Genomic DNA, 14,562 nt, shown 5'->3' with positions numbered 1-14,562 from the left:
AATAGGATCTCAGTCAGGGTAGGTTCCGGCGCGCACCTCTCGCATGTTTGGGGGCCAAACATCTGCCAGTTGCACCGCCCAGACTCGCGCCCATGACCTGTTCGGTCAATTACGCCGGTAGGTTACACACTCATCTTTTGGGCGCTATTGTGCGCGACCATTGATCCGCACTTGCTACCCACGCAGATGGATATGTGGAAGATGCTGGACAAGTTCCATGCTTAGGTCATTGACTCCTCTTCCGACGAGGAGTCCGATCAGACGACGCAGACCATGGCTACTGCTGCAGCCTCCATCCTCCACGAGTACAATGCCAGCCATATGCCGGTGCACCGGGGTTCTGTGAAGGGCCGCTCAAAAAACCTGCCGCGCAATAGAGTGGAAGGGCACCTCCGGCTCCACAAGGACTACTTCCACGGCACCAATCCGGTGTACCCGGAAAAAAGTTTTTGGCGCCGGTATAGGATGTCAACAGACCTGTTCATGGTCATTCTACGGGGCTTCAGAGACTAAGACCCCTACTTCCATTGCAGGCCCGACGCAACGGGTGCGCTAGGTTTCACCTCTTACCAAAAATGTTCCACAACTATTCGCATGGTATCCTATGGAATGGTTGTTGATACATTCGACGAGTATCTTCGAATGGGTGAGAGCACCTGCCTTGAGTCCATGTACCGGTTTTGCCGAGCTGTGATTGCTGTGTTAGGACAACATTACTGTAGAGAGCCAACAGTTGAGGATACAAAGCGGTTGTTGTCTATCAACGAGTCTAGAGGGTTTGAGGTATGATCGGCAACATCATGCACTGGGAGTGGAAGAACTGTCCATTTGGATGGCAGTGTCAGTACACCGGCCATGCGGATGGATGCACTGTAATTCTTGAAGCAGTGATATCTCAAGATTTATGGATTTGACATTCATTCTTTGGCATGGCCGGTTCCAACAATGACATCAATGTGCTGCACCGATCACCGGTTTTCAACAGGCTTATGCAAGGCAAAGCTCTCCGAGTGAGCTACGAGATCGATGGAAATGAATGACAAGCCATATTATCTTGCTGATGACATCTACCCTAGCTGGGCCACACTGATGAAGACTGTCCGTAATCCAAACACGGAAAAGACGAAGAGGTTTGCCAAGATGCAAGGGGCTTGCAGGAAATATGTGGAGCGGGAATTTGGTGTGCTCAAAGCTCGGTGGGCAATTGTCTGTCACCCGACAAGAACATGGTCACTGAAGATCATGCATGAGGTGATGACATGTTGCGTGATCATGCACAACATGATCGTTGAGAATGAGCGTCCTGATGACCGCAATGAGCACCAATGGGATTTTCAACATGAGTTGGTTGCGCCAATCCCTGGGGCATCATCCTGGTAGGAGTATTTGCATATGAATGTTGAAATCACTGACGAGAATGTGTCTAGACGCCTACAGACGAATCCTTTTTTTTTGAAATGGGAGTTGTGTATTAATTAATAGGTAGTTGGTTCTTACAATCTTGAACGACAAGCTCCATCACACATGATGGAACCTGACCTTGCATAACACCACAACACAACTCTCTATGTCCTAGTTGAGCCAGACTATGGGCAACCACATTTGCTTTCCTGCTAACGTGTACTAGCTTTGATATTCTTCCTTCCGGCTTCAGATGATTGAAATCATTTTCGATGATACTCACTGCCGAACGATCAGTAACACCTGGATCAAAGATCTTTATAAGAGAACTGCAATCAGTTTCAAAAACTAGATTTTCAGTGGTGAATTTTGCTGCAACTTTGAGATTTTCCAAGTAGGCAATAGCTTAACACATTTCAGCAGATATGCAATGAGGAATTACATCCCAAGGTGAGAAAACCACCGAACCATCATGCTTTCTTGCCACAGCACCCCATGCTCCAGTCAACGTATTTTCAGTAAAAGCAGCGTCACAGTTTACCTTTACCCAACCGAGCTCAGGTCGTTTCCATCGGGAAACATGGACTACTCTTTCTGGACCTACAGTAGCCGGTTCCATGTCGATCAAAGCCGATTTCCCCTTCCTATCCACTTCAGAACCCGTTCGTTTCATCGTCTGCATGGATTCCTGATAATTATAAATAAACCTTACCGAGTGTGAGATGCTTGCATTACCTTTGTCAAAAATTATGTTGTTTCGATGGTGCCAAGCTCGCCATCATAGAAACATTAACTTAGATTTCATCTCATCCTCAAGTTTGTCAAGTAGAATAATAACCCAATCAGATCCTGTATAAACCAAATCCTTCTCACTTGGGAGAGTCCAGCTTCTTCTTGCTTCATATCTCTGAGCTTTTGCAGTGGTACAGGTCATAACTGCATGGTAACCGTCTTCCACTTCCATGCCACATATTGTACATGTGGGCAATACATTAGGCAAGCGTTTGCTTCTGTTTGCTTGCATAGCCAAAGAATTAGTCGCAAGTTTCCAGACAAAAACTCTTACTTTAGGTGGCACGTTAGCTTTCCAAATGGCATTCCAAAGTTTCCTTTCTCCATCTTTGCTATTGCTCGAGTTTGTCTAAATATCAAGCTTATCATCAAGTGCTAGTCTGTACGCAGATCTTACAGAGAATACCCCATTCTTTTCACTAGGCCAAGACACAAATTCCTCTGTGTCAAAACTCGGCAATCTGATTCTTAGGACTTCTTCTGCATCATGAGGCATAAAATTTTTCCTCACAATATCTTCTTTCCAAGTATGATCATTTTGGTTAATTAAATCAGCCACTCTTCGGAGCCGGGAATTTGTAGGGTTGCTGCTGATCTTTCTGTCACCCCTGGGGATCCAACTGTCCCTCCAAATACGCACTTTTTACCCGTTACCAATTCGCCACACTAAGCCTTTCTTTAGCAGCTCTAGACCATGAACCACACCTTGCCAACTTGGAGACTGATTCTTAATGAAAGCTGTGTCCGTTAACTCCCCATTAGGGTAGTATTTCGCTTTTAGAACCTTCGCACAGAGGCTATCCGTGAAATCAATCAAGCGCCAAGCTTGTCGTGCTAATAAGGCCTGGTTAAAAAGCTTCAGATCTTTGAAGCCCATACCCCCTTGACTCTTCCTTTTTGTTAAGTTATCCCAACTTGTTCAATGAATGTGCCTTCTATCTTTATCGTCATTCCACCAGAAATCCCTTATCATTTGCATGAGGTCCTCACACAGGCCGGACGAGAATTTGAATACACTCATGCTATATGTTGAGATTGCTTGCATGGCTGACATAATCAGTGTTTCCTTTGCCGCGCTTGACGTATATTTTCCGTCCAATCTGACATTTTCTTCTTATACTTTCTTTTACCGGTTGAAATCTCCCATCCTTCATACGACCTTCAGGCACTGGGAGTCCCAAGTATTTCTCTTCAAAGCTCTCAGTCTGTACATTTAAAATTGTCATCACCTGTTGCGCCATAACATCCGAGCATTTGTTTCCAACGAGTATGGAGCACTTTTCTGGACTGAGTAGTTGACCAGTAACAAGTTCATAGTTGCATAAGACATTTTTCATTTTTCCAGCCTGCTCAGTGTCCGCTTTGAAGACGAGCAAGCTATCATCGGTAAACAAAAGATGCGAGATACCAGGGTTCTGTCTACAAATTTTCAGGTCCTGTATTTGGTTGTTATCAATCTCTTGCTGCAGTAAACGGGAGAGCCCTTCTGGAACAAATAGAAACAAATAGGGTGACAAAGGGTCACCTTGTCGGAGACCTCTTGTTGGCCTGAACTTTTGGAAATGATCACCATTTAGCCGTACAGTGTAAGTCACTGTTTTAACACATGTCATCACCCACTTTATCCAAGTATCTGAAAAACCCAACTTCGAAAGCATGCCCTCTAGAAATGCCCAATCAACTGTATCATATGCCTTTGCAAGATCGAGTTTATAAGCACGATACCTTCCACTATTATCTTTATTTTTCTGGATGGCATGAATACACTCGAAGGCGATCAATGCATTGTCCGTGATTAATCTTCCTGGTATAAATGCACTTTGGGTTGGGGAGATGATATCCTGTAGAAGAGGTCTAAGCCGGTTTACCAGGCATTTTGATACGACCTTATTGTTGCGGTCAGAAACCCACTGGCGAGCAGCGACGGGCAACACAGTAGAGCCGGGAACAACTTAGGGCTGCGGCTGGCCCTGGTCCCTCCGAGCGACGGCCCGCAAAGCCTCCGGCACGCACGTCCGATGCTGGTGCAAGGGCGTGCCACCTGACCTATACAGTCGGGAAGGTGATGGAGATGCCTCGCTTAGTTTCCTGCATGGCATACACGTAAACATTAAATACGAGCCTCGATCGGCTCTCAGGTTGTCCTGTGAATCGGCTCAAGGAGCCGATCCACCCATGATTCGTACGAGGTGCACGAATATATGGTGGTCCTGCTTGATCAAGATAAAGCTAAAACGATCTACGACGATTTGGGGTTTTCACCGCATAATCGGATCATCCTACTCACGATTGGGCCTCGCGGCCACGCACGGTGATCGTAAGCCGATCCTAGACAAGGCCTAAAAACCAACACGAGGTTGATCCCCGGAACATCCTGTCTAGGACTAGCAAACGACACCCTACGCGCCGCTGGATCCTCCAACCCTTTGTAAGGCCTAACTATTGCAGATATTAAACTAATCCTTGAAGAACAAGGAGCAACCGTAACGGATCGGATCTACTAAATAATGATCAAGCGGGGTGCCGCCCCTACACCTAAGATAGGTGTAAGGGCGGCTAGATGCGTAAGGGTTGCACTACGACATCATATGATACGAAGAACTATGCTAACCCTAACACATCTAAGATAACTACGTTGCTCGCCATCAAAAAGGCTTCAGTACGAGCAACGCATAAACAACAGACTAAGCTTGTGCTGCCTAGATCAGCATGATGCTTACCGGTAGAAACCCTCGAGACGAAGGAGTTGGCGATGCGCCGAGATTGATTTGGGGTGAACGTTGGTTGTTGTTTATTTCATAAACCCTATATACATATTTATAGTCCAAGGGACTTTCTAATTTAGGCGTCCACCTAACCGTGCACGGGTTAAACTCTATCTTTTAATCTAAGATGCGATCTACTATATTACAGATACACGGGCAATCTAGCCCAAACTCTTCGTGCAAGGCCGCTTCAGAGATTTTCCACGTGTAATCTTCCAAGCCCATCTCCCTTACGGCCCATCTCCTGATTTGGCCAAAATCTGGTGATAACACATGCCCCCTGGTTTTGGTAATGATAATTTCAAAACCACTCTGTTTTTCCTTCGAAGGGTCATGTCGTGGCAGATCAGAACCGTCGCAGTATTCTTCATCATGATGACTTGCCTTCTCAACTTCTCTGCACGATTTAACAATTTTGGCCCCACCTCCTCGGAAACTGCTCGAGCAATAAATCTTTACTCTATCCCCTTTATTTACAGCATCGGACAGTTCACCTCTTCATTCCCTAGCTCCAAATTAGCCGTCAGCCAAAAAACCCTCTCCCTCCATAGCCATGTCGTCCTCTTCCTCCTCTTTTGTTCCTCTCCCACCCTCTTCCTCAAGCGAGTCGATCCCAGAGCACAACCAGATGGAGGCGTACAACAGGCGCGCTCCCAAGCATTGGGATGAGCAGGAGTGGGACTTCGATTTCGTGCCAGAGGGCCGACCCGAGGACCTCGTCTGGTCAGATGGGGCCATGCCCCTAACTGACGGGGAGGATGACCTCCGGTTCCTGATTGACGGAGCACTGGAGGCGGAGAGCGTCGACGACGACCCTCCCTTCCGTGGTAAATTCACCTCCGTCACCAAAGAAGAAACAGAGGATGACGAGGACGAAGACATCTCCTCCGGCACGAAGAAGGAACAGGAGGACGACACCTCCTCCGACGAACCGCCGCCAAAGCGCATCCGTGGCTGGGCCTGGTCAGATGAGGACGATGATGATGACGAGGAAGAAGCCTCCGCTGAAGGTTACAGTAGAAGCACCGAGGGACTCATCGATAGCAGTAATGACGGCAGCTACCCCAGCGACGGCGAAGACAGCAACAGCCCTTAGAGTAGGGACCTACTAGCATAGGATTGGCAGTAGTAATCTGCTCTCCTGCTTTTGTTGAACAATCGGCTTCTCTTTGTAAGAAATTTTATTATCAATGAAAAACTTCCTTTGATTTTGCCGATGTCCTTTATGCTGATTTAGCCGATTTTTCCTCTTCTGACTTTGTCGACTGTTAGCCTAAACAATGCTCAATGACTGATGGCAACGCATCGGTCCCTCACGATAATCTGCGAAATAGGCCAATTCAGTCATCCCTCCAAGTTAGCCAGCTCCGCTGATGACGATATCACTTGGTACCGCCGATCGCAGCAGGCCGGCGGTTTGGCCTTGAGCAGGCGTCTTTAAAAGAGCCCTGGAACTGTTGCTGAATCAGCTTGGATGCTGAAACTGATAACTCTGTAACAAAAGCACCACTCTTCAGAACAGTTGCGATGTAGAGCCAGCTGATTCCAACAAAATCGGCTCCCAGAGCCAAGAACCTTTCGGGCGAGTTGCCCCCCGAGCCTCATCCAAGGCGAGAATAGTAATGAATCAGCCAAATGTGTTGCCATCGGCTTCCAAGTTATAATACAGAGCCAGTCGATTCCAACAAAATCGGCTCTCCAGAGCAAAGATTTTTTAGGGCGAGCTACCCCCCGAGCCTCTTGATTTCCGGAAGAGCCGATGCACTGAAAAGTTTCGGAAAGATCAGCAAATCTGGTCCTTGAACTAAGAAGCCTCAAATATAATGGCTTTCCAACTCCTCCTAGTTCAATCCTTTGCGCCTTGCTGATCAGATCGGCTCATCATCTTTGGCAGACTAATGCAACTTCCGGTGAGGATGTTTTTGAATTTCTGATGCCCTCCAAGACTCTGGACGTAACAACCTCTGAAAGTGACATCGATCAAGCCGCCACCTTGGTCCATGCCAGGCAAAACGCCATAGCCGCTTGATTCGCCATCGGCTGTGCTCATGCTCCTAGGATAGGTATGCTCCCTTTGTTGGACTCACCCTTAACCTGATCTGCATGCTTACACTGGTACTGCTGAACTTGGAGACTTGCAGAAGGAGTTGGAAGTCTTGAGAAGGAATTTATCCAGTAGAGCCTCTCCTTGTAACTCAACAACTGCTCCATCGGGCTTCTGCTTATATCAGCTGTACCTCTTTTTATTCTAAAGTCGATGTCTGTGCATCGGCTGTATACCCACTAAAGACGAAGGAATTTTTTTTTATTATTGGCCGATTTTTTCTATCGGCCCCCAATGTTTCACTGCACACATGTTCATCTGATAATTAGATGCCCCCCGAGCCGAATCTGCCAGGTGACTGCAGATATCGGCTTTGTGGTTAGCCAAGGCACTGTATTTGTACGTCGGCTCCGTTAGGATTCGTGTTGACTCTCATCAGCCGACGTAAAACCGCTGCCCAGTAGATTGATGTTGAACACCAACAGAACATGTGGTGAGGATAATTTTGGCCGATTGCTAGAATCGGCCTCCATATTGATTGAAGCGCTCAATGAAGGTCCTGTAATGTTCCTCCACAGATCTTTGGGGCCGATCCCAAGGATCGGCTTCACCAGTTTTGCTCATCGGTTTGTTCTTGCTACACGGTCAGGCCAGTGGATAAGACCAGCCTAATCCCATCCCTTGTCACGTCGATGCGCTCGCCGTCATCCGACTTGAGTGCATTGTTTAATCCTGGAGCACTAAACTCCGTTGGAAAGATGAGCACCATGTTTGTGCCAGCCGATGTTTCATCATCGACTTTCCTTTGCTTGGGGCGCCACTCCATTTTCTGTGGTCGACCCTCTTCATCCAGGGTTCGCTAGATCTTCGCGGCCAGATCAGGTCGCGCGTTCCTTAGCGTGTGCAGGTATAATCTTTCGGCTTCCTCCAAGCCGCGCAATCGCTGAACCCTACGCTTTTGGGAACGGCTGAGTCCATCAGGGCACCACCTTGGCTGGTGGTACCTGTCTTCTTCTTCTTCATTGTCTTCCAAATCCTCGAGATCTTCTACTCGAGGGGACTCAGCGTGCTTGTTCCGAGGCGGGAGAGGCCCTAGGCGTTGGAACACGGACACGTTGGCTGCCTCCTTCTTCTTCTGGTTACATTCTGGGCAATTGCCGATGGTAGGCAATCGGCTCATTCCTGAGTCCCAGCAGTGTCTGAAGAAGGGACAGTCCCAGTGCCTATCCTCGTCGTCTTGGTCCCTTGATTTTTCCTTGGCACGGCGCTCGTACTCCTCCTCATCGCGATCATGCCGACGATGTCTTCTGGCTTCTCTAGCCAGACGATCTCTTTCATCATCATCGCTGGATCGTCGGCGTTGGTCATACTGACTCACATACTTGTTGAGGAGGTGATCAGAGAGAGGTCGATGATATCTTACGTTCCTTACTTCTCCCTCTGTGATGTAGCGCTTGCCATCGTGCCGGAGCCGATCGCGTGGAGCGGCCTCCTCTGTGTCCTTGCTACGAGAGCAGCTGCCCTCGTCTCCGTCCTTGCCAGCGTGGCGTCCAGGTCCTACCATGTTGATGCTGAACGAGGATCCTGGCTGGCAACCTTCAGGGTAAGTGCACTCCACCATGTTAACGGCGGGGAAGGGGTGGGTGTCGACCTTCATGGCGTACTGGTTAAAAATCAGACGTCCTTGCTCTATCGCCATTTGGATCTGCTGACGCCACACCCTGCAGTCGTTGGTGGCATGGGAGACCGAGTTATGCCATTTGCAGTATGGCTTTCCGTTCAGCTCCTGTACCGTGGGGATTTTGAGGCCTTTAGGTATCTTCAACTGCTTCTCCTTGAGTAAGAGGTCGAAGATTTGCTCGGTTTTGGTCACGTCAAAATCAAACCCTCTGGGCGGACCTGGTGGCTTAACCCATTTGCAGGACACGGGGGTTGCCCCCCGAGTCCATTCAGCCACTGCTACTTCTTGATCTCCCGCAGAGCCTTCATCTTCATCGGCCTCAACCAGGACTACCGCACGCTTGAATTTGTCCTGGTACAAGTCCGGATGGTGCTGTTCATATGCTGATAGTTTCTGAACCATGTGCGCCAGTGAAGGGTAGTCTGCTTGGGAGGCCATGTCCTTGATTTGTGATGCAAGGCCCACCACTGCCAACTCGACTGCTTCCTTTTCAGTTACACGAGCCGAAAAACATCGGTTCCTAAGATTTCTGAAGCGCTGGATGTATTCTGCCACGGTTTCTCCACGCTTCTGACGTATTTGAGCTAGATCGGCAAGGCCGGACTCGGAAGCCTCTGAGTGATACTGCATGTGGAACTGTTCTTCCAACTGCTTCCAAGTCCGGATCGAGTCCGGTGGCAACGAAGTGTACCACCCGAAAGCCGATTCCGTGAGGGACTGTGCGAAGAACCTCACGCGTAGTGGATCCGACGCTGAGGCCGTTCCTAACTGTGCCAAATATCGGCTCACATGCTCGATGGAGCTGGAACCATCTGATCCACTGAATTTGGAGAAATCCGGGAGCCGATATTTGGGTGGTAGCGGGATCAACTCGTACTCGTCGGGGTACGGCTTGGAATAGCCGATTGTCCTCCTTTTCGGCACCAAGCCGAACTGGTCTCTCAGTATGGTACTGATTTGATCCGCTGTGCTGGCTGTAGGAGTCGAACTCTGAAGATTCGCCGGGGTGGCGTACTTAGCCAGCCATGCTTGCTTTTCCAGCTCTGAGCCAACTGCAGGAGCTGAGCTCTGGAGGTTCGTCGGGGTGGCATACTTAGCTAGCCACGTCTGCTTCTCAAGATCTGTCGCTGACGTTCCTCCTGCTTTCCCAGAAGTCCCTGATGTTGCGGCCTGGTTTGTGAGTGCCCAGTTACCGCAGTCTGGCACATATGTGCACATGTATCCGTGAGGGATCTCCTTAGGCGCCTCATGCAAGAACTGGCAGTCACTAGGGTCACCACCGATCTTGTAGACGACGAATGCCGGTGAATTCGGCACTTCTGGTGCTGCCAACACCAATGGCAGCGGTGGACGGGACTGGAGTGGCATCTCTCCTTGGTGTGTCCCACCGGGCGTGCCAGAATGTGTTGCGGTCAGAAACCCACTAGCGAGCAGCGACGGGCAACACAGTAGAGCCGGGAACAACTTAGGGCTGCGGCTGGCCCTGGTCCCTCCGAGCGACGGCCCGCAAAGCCTCCGGCACGCACGTCCGATGCTGGTGCAAGGGAGTGCCACCTGACCTATACCTGGTCAGGAAGGTGATGGAGATGCCTCGCTTAGTTTCCTGCATGGCATACACGTAAACATTAAATACGAGCCTCGATCGGCTCTCAGGTTGTCCTGTGAATCGGCTCAAGGAGCCGATCCACCCATGATTCATACGAGGTGCACGAATATATGGTGGTCCTGCTTGATCAAGATAAAGCTAAAACGATCTACGACGATTTGGGGTTTTCACCGCATAATCGGATCATCCTACTCACGATTGGGCCTCGCGGCCACACACGGTGATCGTAAGCCGATCCTAGACAAGGCCTAAAAACCAACACGAGGTTGATCCCCGGAACATCCTGTCTAGGACTAGCAAACGACACCCTACGCGCCGCTGGATCCTCCAACCCTTTGTAAGGCCTAACTATTGCAGATATTAAACTAATCCTTGAAGAACAAGGAGCAACCGTAACGGATCGGATCTACTAAATAATGATCAAGCGGGGTGCCGCCCCTACACCTAAGATAGGTGTAAGGGCGGCTAGATGCGTAAGGGTTGCACTACGACAACATATGATACGAAGAACTATGCTAACCCTAACACATCTAACATAACTACGTTGCTCGCCATAAAAAAGGCTTCAGTACGAGCAACGCATAAACAACAGACTAAGCTTGTGCTGCCTAGATCGCAAGATGCGATCTAGGCAGCATGATGCTTACCGGTAGAAACCCTCGAGACGAAGGAGTTGGCGATGCGCCGAGATTGATTTGGAGTGAACGTTGGTTGTTGTTTATTTCATAAACCCTAGATACATATTTATAGTCCAAGGGACTTTCTAATTTAGGCGTGCACCTAACCGTGCACGGGTTAAACTCTATCTTTTAATCTAAGATGCGATCTACTATATTACAGATACACGGGCAATCTAGCCCAAACTCTTCGTGCAAGGCCGCTTCAGAGATTTTCCACGTGTAATCTTCCAAGCCCATCTCCCTTACGGCCCATCTCCTGATTTGGCCAAAATCTGGTGATAACACTTATAGATCACATTACAAAGGCTGATCGGTCTAAAGTCTCGGAGCGATTCTGAATTCTGTTTTTTGGGTATCAGCACAATTACTGTGTCATTCACACCATCAGGCATAACTCCTATAGAAAAAAACTCCTTGACACCTCTTATAACACCATCCTTCAAAGTACCCAGTTTCTCTGGAAAAAACGGGCAGGAAAACCATCAGCCCCAGGTGCTTTTAGAGGGCCTAACTGAAAGAGAGTTGTATTGATTTCTTCATCACTAAATTCCTTGCAAAGGGCCTCATTCATCTGTGGATTGACCTGAGGTTTTAGGATGTTATGGATAATTTCAGGTTGCACTCTATCATCTGCCGTGTACAGCTCTTTAAAGAAACTTGTTGCTAGTTCACTCATCTCGTCATGGTTATCAGTAATAGTGCCATCATCCTTTTTCAGCCGGGATATTGTATTCTTTTTCTTCCTCCATGTTGACATTCTATGGAAAAACTTTGTATTTCTATCCCCCTCATTCAACCAAGCAATTCTTGATCGTTGCTTCCAATATATTTCTTCTTTCTATCACAGGTTGTCCAACTCCTTTTCAATTCTTTTCTTTTTCTTTTGACTTTGTATGTCCCGCCTAGCACTAACATTGCACAATTCACGCCTTAGCTTCTCTATTTTTTTAGGAACCGAACCCACTGTCTTGGTACTCCAGGCATGAAAGGAGCCCATAACACCAGATAGGTTAGCTGCGACATCACCCAGGTCCCTTGGCGGCTTGTGCATAGCCCATGCAGTTTCAATTTCCTCCACTAAAGATTGCTCCTTTTCACAATATTCTTCGTACCCGCGAACATGCCGAAAAGATATCACAGCAGGGCGCCTGAACAAATCAATTAAAATAGGGCAGTGATCTGATCGTGGAGAGGTCAAGTGACTCACCAAGTAATCTGGAAAAATATTTGTCTAGTTTGGGCAGGCCACCGCCCTATCAAGGCGAACTTTCACATTTCTTCTCCCAGATTGCTTGTTGTCAAAAGTCCAAGGGTTGCCAGAGAAACCCAGATCATGGAGGTCACAAAAAGAGAGAACCTCTCTAAAGTCCATCATTTGTTTTTCATTTCTTCCCCTTTCCGAGAAGTGCTTGTTTTGCCACATAACTTCATTAAAATCTCCACACATCATCCAGGGTAAATTCATCAAAGGTTTAATTCTTTTTAGCAAATCCCACATATGGTGACGGAGGTGTGTGCGAGGCTCTCCATAAACAAACGTGATGCACCATTTTATTTCTTTTGGTAGATCATGAATGATTACATCAATAGCCCTACTACCAATTTTGAAAATATCGACCTGGACGCTCTCATCCCAGAAGAGGGCCAGACCTCCCCCCTTTCCAGGCTCATGGAAGGTGACTACATATTTTAGTCCTAACCTCCAACGAAGATTTTCAACTACACTCTTATTTTGCCGCGTCTCACACAAGAACACAAGTTTTGGTCGATTTGCTTGCACGAGGCGGACTAGCTCCTGAACTGTCCGGGGGTCGCCCAGCCCCCGGCAGTTCCAGATGAGGATCGTCATGGCTCCTGACAGGTGCGCTCCTCCGCACTTGTCAGTTGGCCAGTGGCCCCTGGGCTGGCTGCCTCCTTAGCACCTCCATCTTCCCTTGATGTCGCATGTCCATGTACCACCTCTCCGCCCCTCCTCTTAGAGCTTGGGGAAGATTCCATCATCAGCATGTGTTGATCAACAAGGCACTTTCCTAGCACCCGCTTCTTCTCCTTCATGAACGCCGACGCCATACGCGCCGCTGTCTCTTCCCGCAGTTCCTGCAGGAGGCTGCTATCCTCACGCAGGCAGTCTTCAATCCAAGGGACTCTCATAGGTGAAGGCCTTGCGGCAGCTCATAGCGCCGCCTGCGCTCGCGACCCACCAAGCCGACGCTTTCCCGCAAGTCCCTTCTGGTATCGCTGCACCCAGCCGCTTTTCATCTTGATTTCCTGCACAGCTTGTGTAACTTGATTAGCAGTTAGTTTTCCATTACCATAATTTGAACCTCCTTCACCAACAGTCAGACTATCCACAGCTGCGACCACGTCCAGCACCTCATGTTGCGGTGCAGTGACTGCGTTTTCCTCATCCGAGCCTCCACCATCAACATCCTCTGCAGCAACAACTTCCATCAGCAGGTTTGCGTCTGATTTAGACTGTGGCAGAGCTTCCACCCACTGCTAGGTGTCGAGTAGAATTGCAAGTGTCTCTTCACCATCGCTGGTTCAGCATGTATGTAGTAGCTCCTGTGATCAGAAGACTTAAAAGAAGATGCACGCTGCTCAACACAATAGCGAACTATTTTCTCCTCTTCCGGCAGCATACATCCACGCTCAACATGGCCAACAATTCCACAGTAAAAACAGAAGTTGGGAAGACGTTCATATTTGACATCATACATCAGCAGCTCCTTTATTTTGCCATTCTGTACCTTCACCCAATGGCGGATCGGCTTCGTCACATCATGTTTCATGCGTATGCGAAGGAATTCTCCCCAGACTCTTCCTTTGTTATCCTTCGCCACCGCCTTGAAATCACCTAGCTGCTTGTTTGTAACCTCTCGAGCCCATTCTTCATTCATCAACAAAATTGGCAGATCAAGGATACGTGCCCATGTTGGCATCATGTTCAGTGGAGTGTTCGCAACCGACGTTTGGCCATCATAGGCCATCACCAGCATGGGGTAGTTCTTGTATGTCCACGGCCCTCCTTTCAGCACATGGTTGTAATCACCTTCCCGCTTGAACTGGATCAGGTACCGGTTGTTGGCGAAGGCCTTCTCCTCTATGGCACCACGGAGATGCCACACCTGCTTCAAGTGCTCGAACAGTCCCCGTGCGCTATACACCTGAGTGGTGATGTAGCGGCCTACCGTGAGCTGGTGTGGCTTCATCTTCGTCTTGGCTGCTTCAAAGTCTACAACGACCAACTCATCATCGGCCACAGCTTCCTCATCCTCGCGAATGGTTGCCGCTCGGGCAGCCGACTCTCTCAGAGTGATGCCCGGCAGCCCTAGCCTTCTAGCTTGTGGCTTCATCTTCACAACATCTTGTGGTGTCGCATTCTCAGCTTCACTGCTCTCAGCTTCAGTCATCGGCCTCTTCCCTTCAGCGATCTCCTGCTTCTTCCAGGAGTCCATGGCGTGAGTAAGTGTGGAGGAATGAGAGCTTTCTGTGTACAACCACTGTACCCACAACCTTCTTCTTATATAGACCGGCCCCCGATCCCCAATACGGTCTCGCCTGATCATCGGATGGCGAGGGATCAGGCTCGA

Source organism: Lolium perenne, chromosome 7, assembly GCF_019359855.2.
Source record: "Lolium perenne isolate Kyuss_39 chromosome 7, Kyuss_2.0, whole genome shotgun sequence".
Classification (NCBI taxonomy): domain Eukaryota; kingdom Viridiplantae; phylum Streptophyta; class Magnoliopsida; order Poales; family Poaceae; genus Lolium; species Lolium perenne.
This window is presented reverse-complemented; position numbering follows the sequence as displayed.